The 11297-nt window shown below is 47.5% G+C and overlaps 1 protein-coding gene across 3 annotated transcripts in view; it reads left to right on the top strand.

The window, feature by feature from the left end:
• Positions 1-5763: 5763 nt before the first annotated feature.
• The window catches only part of LOC142584667 (solute carrier family 41 member 1-like), a 590717-nt gene continuing 585183 nt past the window's right edge, over positions 5764-11297 (top strand). For 2 of the 3 annotated variants that reach the window (XM_075694835.1, XM_075694832.1), the window contains exon 1: positions 5764-5838. The gene's annotated coding sequence lies outside the window, so the exon portion shown is untranslated. The remainder of the gene's footprint in view (positions 5839-11297) is intronic. The other variant, XM_075694836.1, reaches the window with a different exon arrangement.

Here is an 11297-nt window from a genome sequence, read left to right as displayed (position 1 = left end):
TTGCTGCGCGTGCGTGCAGCCGGCCACGGGGTTGGGGTAGGTGGGGGTGAGCACTAGCGCCACTGTTGGCGGCGGTGGTTTGGAAAACTAAACGTAGGTCGTGGAGTAGGCGGTGTTAGGATCGGCCTGCAGGGGTACTGCTCTGCAATGCTATCTCAGCCCGCTGCAGGTGCTTCGATCGACCCGCGGTGGTGGCGCCCTTCAGAGAACCAGCGGGGATGACAGCGCTAACAAAACATGAACTTCCTTAATCCACCATGCGCCTCGTTCGGAGAATCGGCGACGGCAGCAGGGCTGGCCACGTTTGGGGCCCCGTGTATTGTTGGTTGATTTGCCGGGTCTTCATGGTCTCTCTGCAGCAAGAAGAGCTGCCCTAACAAAAGGGTGCTTTGCGGTACGTGGGCCCCAGGATCTGTCACAGTCTGCTGACACTCGTGGCGACTACAGGACGCAAGACAATGGACAACCCGCGGCCACGCTGCGGGGTCAGCTCGGGGAATAAGACGCGCTTTTCAAGACGTAAGCCCCAATTTCTGCGGGGCCCATCTCACCTAGTAGGGGGCAGTGAAACCTGTGTGGAATGTGTGCGTATAAACCCCCTCCCTCCTCCTCTCAAAGGCGCGCCGGCTACGAGGACTCGAACGTTTCCCTCACCTAGGGATCTAGGGAGAACGGAGTGTTTATAAATGGCTGTTTGTCGGCTGCTAGAGGGTGCTCGTGATCGTGCTCTGTGATCGTGCTCGCCAACGTGCTCGTCGTCGTGCTCGTCAATGTGCTCGTGATCGTGCTCGAGAAGCAGTGCGTTTGGAACTTCGTGCTCATATGCTGTTTGCGTCGTCTTGCGGGATCCATTTCGGAGCCACGCTAGACTGTCGAATGCATCCCTTGTTCTAATGTAAGTATCTGTAAATAAATCCTGCTCGCCTAGTACTATCCCCCCCACCAAGTTCCTCCCTACGACCTACAACTCCTACAACTGGCGGTAGCGGTGAGATCGTCCTACAACTACTGCGGCCACTGTGCGCGCGGTGCGCGACCCATTTCACTTGCTGCTGTCGCAGTTCTGCAGAACCGTTGTAGCCAACCTGAGGAAGTAACTAATTCCTTGCTATCCTACAAGCCTCTGGCCCCATTCTGCCTGTTCTAAGAGCTTCCGTCATTAAGCATGTCAAACGCATTTCTTCCCTGCGAATGATTTCACGTGTGGTACTCTCCGAAATTTCAGAACAGAAGAAAAATACTCAGAAAAAGAACAGGTGCTGACAGAGCCTCTTCAACTGGTGCGAGAGGTTGGGCACAAATTTAAAATGAGGAGCAATGTTGTAGCAGAGGCGGAGCGCCAAAACGCGTCACTCGCACGAGACGCTGCATCTTCGGCCTTGTTGCCCACGTTCGAAGAGGAGACAGAGCGTAAGCCCTTTCTTTTTTATTTCGTGCGCACAGGTTACCAGGAGCTCATGCTCAAGTGTTCTTGCTTGACTGCTTTGTCTAGAACGCCATCGAGAGCAGACCCGCTCTCGTGCAATTGCTAAGTGTTATGTTAGTGTGTCTCTAAGTGATGATGATAAATATCTTTTCACTGACAGTTACCTGCAATTAAATCGGTGAAGCCAAACACAAATCTATCAGTTATGCATGCACATCACTACAGCTTGCATGAAAGCCAAGAGCTGCAGCTACTACCTGCCAGCAACGCTTGTTTGCAGTGCTCTAGCACTACATCATTTGTACATACCTTGCGCAATACCTTGTGAACGTGTTTGGCCACCATAGCGCAGCACGAGTACACCAGCAAAGGAAGCAGTACACCGTTCTCCGTCATCCGCATGCAACGTTTTGGGGACAAAACCTGTCGATATGCACCAACTGGACCAAAAAATGCCATGTTTTTACTACATCCTCTGAGACACCTTTTCCAGTATTGCACACGTTAAAACAGCCGTTTATTTTATTTGCATAACTAATATCAATTTCAGGTGCAGTCAGCAACACAAGAAGCTCTTTTCAAGAAATATATTTCGAGCCCGATGGCAGAGGTCGCTGCCACACGGGTGGGTGCAGACTGCGCGTGTCGTCTGCTTCGCATATCAGTTTCGCAGCTGTTGCGTCGGTTTCTGTGTTTGCGTTTTCAGTGTTATTACAGCTTTGCGAGTTTGTTCTTGGTGTTGTCAAAGAGTGAGCGCGTGGCTGTTATGTTCGTGTGCCTGTCATTGCGAGAACCATGCGGCGGCGGTGAAAAAATGCCGAAGCTATAGAAACAGCGCAAGGAGAGGAACTGCTTTGTGCCGTTGTGTAGAAGCGGTTACCGCTCGAACAAAGGGCGTGTATCCTTGTTCACTCTACCATCTGATACGAAGCGGCAGCAGAATGGGCAAGAATGATCAGGAGAGCGGACAGAAGGCCGACACCCACTGCTGCGGTTTGTGAAAAACATTTTGAAAACAGCTTAGTCGAGCGCGCGTTCTCTATCACCGTGAATGACGTTGTCCATGAGATTCCCCGCGATAAAACACGCCCACGGCGGAAGTATTCTTCCATCGTGACCACGCCTGAAACCCTAAGCTATACCCACTATATTCCCTGAGTATGCTAAGCATTCAGCTTACTTTTCCTGAGTACCAGGGGGAAAAAAACAAGAAAGAACAAGCAGTAGTGCTTTGATCTACTATACTGCAGGTTATGTTGCACGAAAGATCACTGCCCAAAATTCTTGACCACATTGTGCAGGCTTCCTTTGCGTAAGTAAAGCTGAAGCTAGTAACGACGCTGCTTCATTATTGCGCTTCCCATTTTGACAATGGAGGCCTTGCTTGTCTATCTTAGCCAGACGTTGTCAACCGCTGTGAAGGCCGTTAAGATGCTTTTACTGTGTTTTTCAGCAGAAACAAGTTACATGTAGCGAGTCTAGCTGATTTTTTAGGTCAGCTGCAGACAGCTGGCCTTTCCCCAACTAGGGTGCCCAGAGCATGAAAAACAAGCTTTGACAGCACTTGCAAAGTTCTTTATTTTCTTGAGGTTTCCGTTTTTTTGTAAAAGGCATCCACGAAGAAAGGGAAGCGCAAAGGCAACGGCAGAAGCTCCTTAAACTGCGTCACTGCGCGATCTATTTTCATCATGTGTGCATTATCTCATCTAGGGCTGTCTTATATGCCTGCGTTTGACTGTTGTTACGCATGAATAAAAGCTTTGTTACGCCTAAATGACAGATCTGTTTCCTATTTTTGTTCACGTATATCAGACATAAAAGGAAATCCGCACGTATTTACCAGGTATAAAAAAATGTATAGTACACGGAACACCACGTGCAGTCCATTTTACAGGCAATTTTTTTTTCTTTTGCTTATTATCACATCCTCGGGGCCCGATGGAAATTATGAGGAGATGGGTACATGGTTTACAAACAATCAAAAACATTCAAACCTATGAGGGCAACGATAAGATAATAGGCAGAAATAGCAGCAAATAAAATAAAAAGAAAGAACAGAGAAATTCAAGTCATTTCAAAAGATGATCGGTTACAGCGGTGTTGAATGATTATGCATTAATATAACATCAATAGAACAATAACGTAACCTTAGAATTCCTTTACTTTATTAGAATGAAAAATGTGACCTAAAACTTACCCTTAAAAGATTACGCTGCCATCACCGCTAGAATAAAAAAACAAGTGTCCTTAGCTATCGCCGAAGAGACACGTACGAAGGCGAACGCCTTGTAAAGCCTACTCTAATTCACTCTAGTCCTCCTTCATCCACGCTAATCCTCCCTAATTAATACACCTTAATCCCTCTAATTCAGCCTAATCCCCTTTAATCCAATCACTATAATCAATAATTAAATTTGCTAATTATTTAGCATCTCTTATACACGGCTAGACATGCTTTGGTTCGTTTCTGGCCTTCCTTGGATCGTGTGATATGTTCTGTACCTCGTAACCCTGCCTTGGAACATGGAGATCAAGGCATTTGCCTTATATATTACGTTTTCTCTTCGCCAGCATAGAAACACATCAGGTTCCCCGCTCGAAGCCCAGCTGAGCTAGCACACGCTTTTCATGCAAGCGACAAGCGCTAGAGAAGCCTGTTGTAATCAAAACACACCCTGATTTATAAATCAGCTGCCCACATTTGAACTGTGTTGCTGCTACAGCTTAATAAAAACAAAAAGCGCAGCAGCCCGCTTGCCGATGCTGTGGAAACACGGCGGGCTACGAAGACCGGATGGTGCCGCGGCACCCACCTGCACTGCAGCGCCCTAGCGGCAGCCGCCGGCATTCATTGCATTTGGTGCCACACGGGAGGCCGCGGACGGCACACTAGCCAGTATTTCTAGGCATTATAGCGCTGCATCCGAAGCATCCGGCACGTCGATAATAATCGTGCCGTCAAGGGGCTGAACACGGCCAAGCGCTTCGCCGCAGAGAGCCGTCAGTGGTGTAAGAAGCGGATTGCAGACAACTATGGAGCTGAGACCGACTGAAATGTGAAGCGTGACGAAAGGGCGGGGAATATCTTTGCGCTTTAGGAAGAGGTCCGAAGGAGTGAAGAAGGCAGAGCCTTCAAAGAGAGCGTCGCAGAAAACGCGAACAACGACAGACGAGTACGGCGGTATTGGGATGTCTTCCCCAAGGACCAACCTAGCGGGAAGTGGCGCCGGCGAGGGGCACACCACAGAGAGGCGGTAGTTCGACTTGAGCACGTGCACAGTTAATCACGTCATTACTTCGCGAGAGAAAGTCCCAACCAAGTATAACATCGTGAGAGCAAGACGGCAGCACCACAAACTCGACAATGTAGAGAACGCCCTGAATAAAAACGCTTCCTGTGCTGCTGAAGGCTGAACTGGTTGGGCGCTTGCTGTGTGGAGAGGAAGCCCCGAAAGTGCCGTCGTAACGCTTCGAAGAGCGCGAAAGAGGCGTTCGTTTAGTACAGACACGGATATTCCAGTATCAATTGGCGCAACGGTAGGTACGCCGTCAACAGTAAGGACAACAACGTTCGAAGGCCACAACGGAGGACTTGTACAGATGGATGGCGATGCACTTCCTACCTCCTGAACTGTGGCACCTTGTTTTCCTCTTGAGTGGGTGAAGGACGCCGACGCATGGAAGACAACGAGCAGCGATGCAGGGTCGGGAGCGACGTCCAAGTAACGGGGGCTCGGCATGTTGCCTTCTGCATGTGTGTGTGTGTGTGTGTGTGTGTGTGTGTGTGTGTGTGTGTGTGTGTGTGTGTGTGTGTGTGTGTGTGTATGTATGTATGTATGTATGTATGTATGTATGTATGTATGTATGTATGTATGTATGTATGTATGTATGTATGTATGTATACTCGCTGCATTGCGTGATTCTTGAATGCATCCTTTCTCTATATGCATTTGTGTATGTTTTTTTCATTTGTTTGTAACTATCATTATTGCATTACTTACAAATTGTATTGTTATTCCACGTGCTGGTACCTACCCACCCAGTCACGGCCATAAGGATAACAGTATATGCAAATAAAAGAAAGGAGACACTCAAATTGCTGGAAGTTCTCAAAGAAGGCTTCGCGTCAATATAACGCTCCACGCCTGCCTCTGGACCCTGGAGGCACTTGCGACCACGGGAACATCGCCTCCATTGCCCACTGCCGGAATTCAGTGCCCATTTCGAAAAGTGGCGCGCCCACAGCCGGGCGCGGAAGGATATCCGCTGTCCATGCGGCGGTAGCAGCAGGCACAACGACCGCGCGCCGCCCTCGAGCTTATCTTCGTTATCCGCGCACTGGCGACGGGGCACTCGAAGCTGCCCATCCAGGGCCGTCCGGGCTGCAACAACACGCTGCACGGCGTCTCCAGGTGAGCCCGAATTCTGTGCTACGACACCAAGGGGTACTTTCCGTGAGGCGCTACCCTTTATTCATTGACAAAAGCCATAAGTATTTTGTTGGCAGCGACTGCGTTCATAGTTCACTGTAAGCGAAGACACAAATAGAGACTTGGGCCTTAAGGGCAGAAATATCGCGACTGAACGTTAAACACTCTCAAGTACTACAGCGGGTGTTTCAGTGAACATTTAAAAAAATTGCCTGTGGCAGATATCACTATTCTGATTTATAAGCTGGTCTGCTCGAAGCGGTGGACATTACAAAAAATGAAATGCATAATAGACTGATTTACAAAAAAATATGTCATTTGGTTTTTAACTGAATACCTGATGGCGCATATCGCAAATTATAAACTCTAGCCAGAAATTTAGTAAGGCGGATTCATTTAGAAGAAATTCTCAGGATGACACCTGTTTTGAGATAGTACTTCCCGAACTTTGCGGAGAATGCCTTGGCGTTCCAGTTACATTTGTGCTTCAGTGCATAAAGGATGTTTTGTCAAAAAGCATGTGTAACTGGAGTGCATTTTTACCGCAAGATTGACAGCGCATGTTCCGTAAATGGTCTCATTGGTACCTTTCTTTTTAAGTGGATATTGCCTTGCAGTCTCAGCCACTAGAATTTGTAAATTTCAATATGCGCTATAAGGTAATTACTTAAAAACTTAATTACTGATTTTTTAATTAGCTGATTATTCATTTCAATGCGTTGTTCAAGTAATGTCCGCCTCTTCGAGTGCACCAGTTTATGGGCTGGAATTGTGCTACCTGGCCGCTCGCGATTTGAAAAAAAAAAATTGTAAGTGTTCGCTGAAACACCCTGTATATATTCTGCTCGAAAAGGTCACAGAAGCATTGACGTCAATATGGTCTGCCTCTCTATGTGCCTCGCTTAAGCTTTAAGGTAAAGGTAAAATTTCAACCTAAAACTATTCCAAACTTTCGTATTCCACTTTTGCAATCAGCTCTCCGCGACTGGTCAAAAACGTTTTGTGCCACCCACACTTCACCTGTCTGTCACGCGACGTCACCAAAACCGCGATACCTCCCCATCTGATGTGGCGTGTACACACTGATTTTTCATGATTGGGCCGAACAAAGACAAATAGTTATTTATGATTCGACGCCTTTTCGCCTTTAGCCTTCTGCTATTGGTCAAAAATTTACGGGCTGCACCCACTTCACCTGCCTGTCACGCCACGTCACAAAACCGCGAGAACTCACGCGTCAAAGCGACGTGTACGCGTTAAAGATGCATTAATATGCCGAACAAAACTGAAATTTCTTCTGAATGACCACAAGCTTCCCCGTTTCAAAAGGAATAAAACAGGGCTGCCGTCGATCGCTCAGGCACTGGCTACTCGCACCCGCTGAAGAGCTTGGGTTTATTTGCGTGTAATAAAACATCTTGCGTGGCCGTGTAGCGTTTTAGAGCACTTTGGGCACGTTTACAACATGCCAACTCTTTCTTGCTGGGGATCCGCTTTAGCGGCATTCTTAACCTCCTGTTGCATGCCACCGCGATTTTCTACCAGCCGCCGCAAGCTAAGTAAGGCAAGGCGGACCAATCATAAACGCCGACACCGCCCTCTTCATCCGGTTATCTATGTTCCGTGCACTGGCTCGGCCCCATCGAAGCCTCTCCACTTGAGGATGCTCCTCGCCTCCTGGCCGCCAAATACAAACGAAAAACCGCTCAATCTATCCAATATTATTCATTTTGAGAGTAAAGAGACCTCCTATATACGAGGAGTTTGTTTGATGGGGCTGTTCAGGCAACGCTACTGCCACCGCCCGATGCTTACGCCGGTGGTTACACAAATTTGACCTCAGGAGATTGGAGTAAACACATATTGGAATAGTTTTACGTTGTAGGGCCCCAAATGTGCATTTCAGTAATCTAGGAAAATAACCAGTTCTTAACAAGTTCAACTCACTGGGCTCGAGACAACTTTCCAAACAGGAAAACCGTCGAGCAATCGACCGTGACTTGGCGCTGACGAGTTAGCTCATCTGAAGACGCTCTCACTCATAACAAAGCGCCTTCGAATCGCGGCTTCTATCGACAGTACAGGAACTGTCTATAGACGACTTTCACATAATAACCGAAAAGATATGCGGCTGTCAACGTCTAAGGCTGGCGCGAGCAGTATTTACAGACTAATGTCGTGTGGAATGTACAAGTGAACGTGCCGGTCCTATGCTTGTCTGCAAAGAAATATAACTGGTAATCTGCCAACGCCGACGAACCGAAAAACGATGTGGCGGTGTCGCCCGTCGTGTTTGTTGGCTCAGCGATATACACAACGATTTACTGCAATGGACGAGCTGTTTGCGGATGAACCAATGAGCCAATCGCTCGTTTCGATACGAGAATAATGACTGCCATTAAGTCAATCCCGCGCGACAATAATTCTATCGAAGTGCTCTTAAGTAGTATTCCGAGCATTTCTCATAACACTTTTAGTCACATTACCGTCATTTAGCTACGGTATTCTAACAGGTTCTACTACTACGTTTGACAAAAACTTTGACGTACCGCTTTGTATCCCTGCTATCCGTGTTTTTTTTTCTTGCATCAGAAGTCTATCAACACATAAAAGCCAGTGCATCTACCTGTAACAAATATTTCGGTTCTTTCATTTATAGAACGCATCATTCATAATGTCAATACTCAACTGTAATCACAATATCTGGCTTATTGGGGCGCAACTATTTTTCCTGTAATATATCGACGTGTTTATAGAAAAATTTATCAATTCGGAGGACTTGGCAGCCCCCATTCGTAATTCATGACTGAAGAAGCCCGGGCTTAGGCAATGAGCAAACGAGAACAAGGCAAAAGCGGGAGAGAGGGTTTCGACAAGTGGACTTGTCTTTTTCAAGGGGACATATGCTTTCCTCGGCACAGACCTTTGCACCGGAAGCCTCGAACCAGATAGTCGGAAACGGATATGAGGCCCCCGGTATCGAGAGTAGCTAGCGTCTCATAGTTGCCCTCTCTTGCTGGACTGTCACGCGCGCAGTTCCCGCCTTGACTGCACGCCGTTTTGCGTTCTTAAGCTTATCCGCACAGGCTATGCGAACGTCAGGGCGGCACTGCGCTGTATAGGGTTGTTCGAACAACCAGAAGAAGCGCAATGCAGCAAGAAAAGTGCAGTGCAACACGCGCAATGTTCTGCGAGAGGACTGCGGCTGAAACATGTACATGTTGTATGGGTTTCCTGCCGACGCGGTACTGAAGCATCGCCGGATTAGCGCTGTAAATCGTAAGGGGTTCGTCCCTACGGAGTCGTCACGCGTATGCTCGATTCATTTTATCGACGGGAAGCGGACATCTGAGAATCCAGAGCCGATGCTTCAGCTCCGATACGCGAGGAAGGTAAGATGCGCTGTTTCGCAGCCACGGGCGCTCAAAACAGGAAAGTATTCGCCCTAATGCGTAAAGCGACACCTCTCAACATTCGTGATACTTGCACTAAAGATCCAAAACGACGCTGAGGAGACTTAAGACGCGGATAATCATAGGTGAAAGCAGCTGCATCGCTGAGCTGACGCTTGCCGGCGCCATCCGGCAGTCGCGCGCAGTCGTACGGCCGCTGCCAGCAGAAAAGTTGACGTCTCGATGCATAGCCGATGCCTCTGGACACTGGTGAGAATAGCACGAAAGTGGCAAGACGACTCTGTGAAGGCCACAGATACGGAAAAACGCAGATGTAGATAGCAACCAACGTTTTTAGATCTGTTTGTTGATAGCAACAGCAGCGCTGAGCCGGCTGAGGCTGTGCAACGACAGTCCAGCATGGCATCGCCGCCAAGCAAGCCCTAGGCGGCGCCGGTAGTCCAAATATGGTGGCGCCCGTGGAAGCCTCAGTGCAAAGGTAGGGTTCTTCTAAAGGGGAGAGGAGGTGAGGCCGGTGGGTGCAGCAACGAGCGAAGGTTTGTTATCGGCGAGGGTGTAGATTTGAGAGCAAAGGAGTGCTGTTCAGAAGGCCGTGTGTAGTGATTTTTGGATGAGGAGAAGAGAAAAGTGCAGTGCCGTAACTGTCTCTCAAAGGAGGACACCTCAACAGCACATCAGAAGGCCGGTGACATGGTCGCGTGTAAGTCGGCGTGTAAATGGCGTGCACAACACCCCTCTATTACCTTATTCGCTGGCGGTCGCGGCCTATCGTGTCTCTGAATCAGATAATAGAAGTTCCGGCAAAAACCGGTGCTCGTGAAAAAGAATGTGAAAGGAAATGCGGAAATGGAATAAATAAATAAAAGGAAAAATACGGAAAGAAATAAAAAAAATGAAAAAGAAAACAAACACTAAGCAACCAAACTATGTGTTGTTGCCTATAGCTTGAAATTTAGCTAGCGAATGTATTCTAAAGCTTCCTTTGAAACGTCTATGCCTATTGGTTGCAATGAACTTATCGATAAGGTATGATTCTTTGTGTTTTCTTTCTCGTTCAGAACAGAAGTTTCACTGTAAGATGTAGAGTTTAAGTTCATGAAAGTTATGACCTGGTTGGTTGAACTGCTCAGCGACTGCTTTGGGAAGCTGTGTCCGCGCGATGTACCTTTAATCTGACGTTCATTGATTGTCCTGTTTCACCGATGTATTGTTTCTCACAGAAGGAACATTCAAGCATATAAATCACATCCGAACTTGTACAAGTGAAGCAAGATTTGACTTGGTGTGTACAACTATAGGCGGTGCTTTTAATTTTAATGCCACTTTGAAGATGCCTGCAGGTTTTGCACCTGGGGCGAAACCACGCTTTTATTACGGGGAATGATGTTGGTTTACTTTTGCGCGCACTAACATGTCTTTAAAGTTTCTTTTGCGGCAATAGGTAGCGCTTGGTACATCGTGGAACATTTTTCTCGTACGCTCGCTACTTGATAATATGGGGTGGTATTTTCATAGGATGTTTATGTTTGGGAGGGCGTTCGAATATTTTGTTATAGAGGCTGGCGGTCTGCCAGGTTCGGGTGTAGGCTGTTCTTAGCTAATTGCGACTGTCTCTCCAATCTTGACGCAACATCATAAACTCTATCGAGGACAACTTGTGGATAGTTTCTTTCTGCTAGCGTTGTTTTTAAGGTCATTTAGGTGGGGGATGTAATCGTTGTCTCCGCTGCAGATTCTTCTTATTCGTTTCGTTTGTCCGACAAAAATTCCTTACTTGAAGTGTCGCGGGTGATGAATGTTGTAGTCTAATTATTGCTGGCTATCCGTTGGCTTCCAGTAAAGCGTCGTTCTCAGTTTTCAGTTTTCTATGTAGACCGTCGTGTCGAGGAAGTTTATTTGACTACGAGAGTGGTGAGCAGTAAATTATTTGCTCGGGTGAAGGCGATTGAAGTGGAAAATTAAGGCGTTAACGCGCTTGTGCCGTGTTCCTATATTATAAATACGTCGTCGATGTAACGAAGATAGGCG

The sequence above is a fragment of the Dermacentor variabilis genome, chromosome 6 (genome assembly GCF_050947875.1).
Source record: "Dermacentor variabilis isolate Ectoservices chromosome 6, ASM5094787v1, whole genome shotgun sequence".
Lineage (NCBI taxonomy): Eukaryota > Metazoa > Arthropoda > Arachnida > Ixodida > Ixodidae > Dermacentor > Dermacentor variabilis.
Note: the sequence above shows the minus strand (reverse complement) of the source record. Positions and strands in the feature narration are given on the sequence as shown.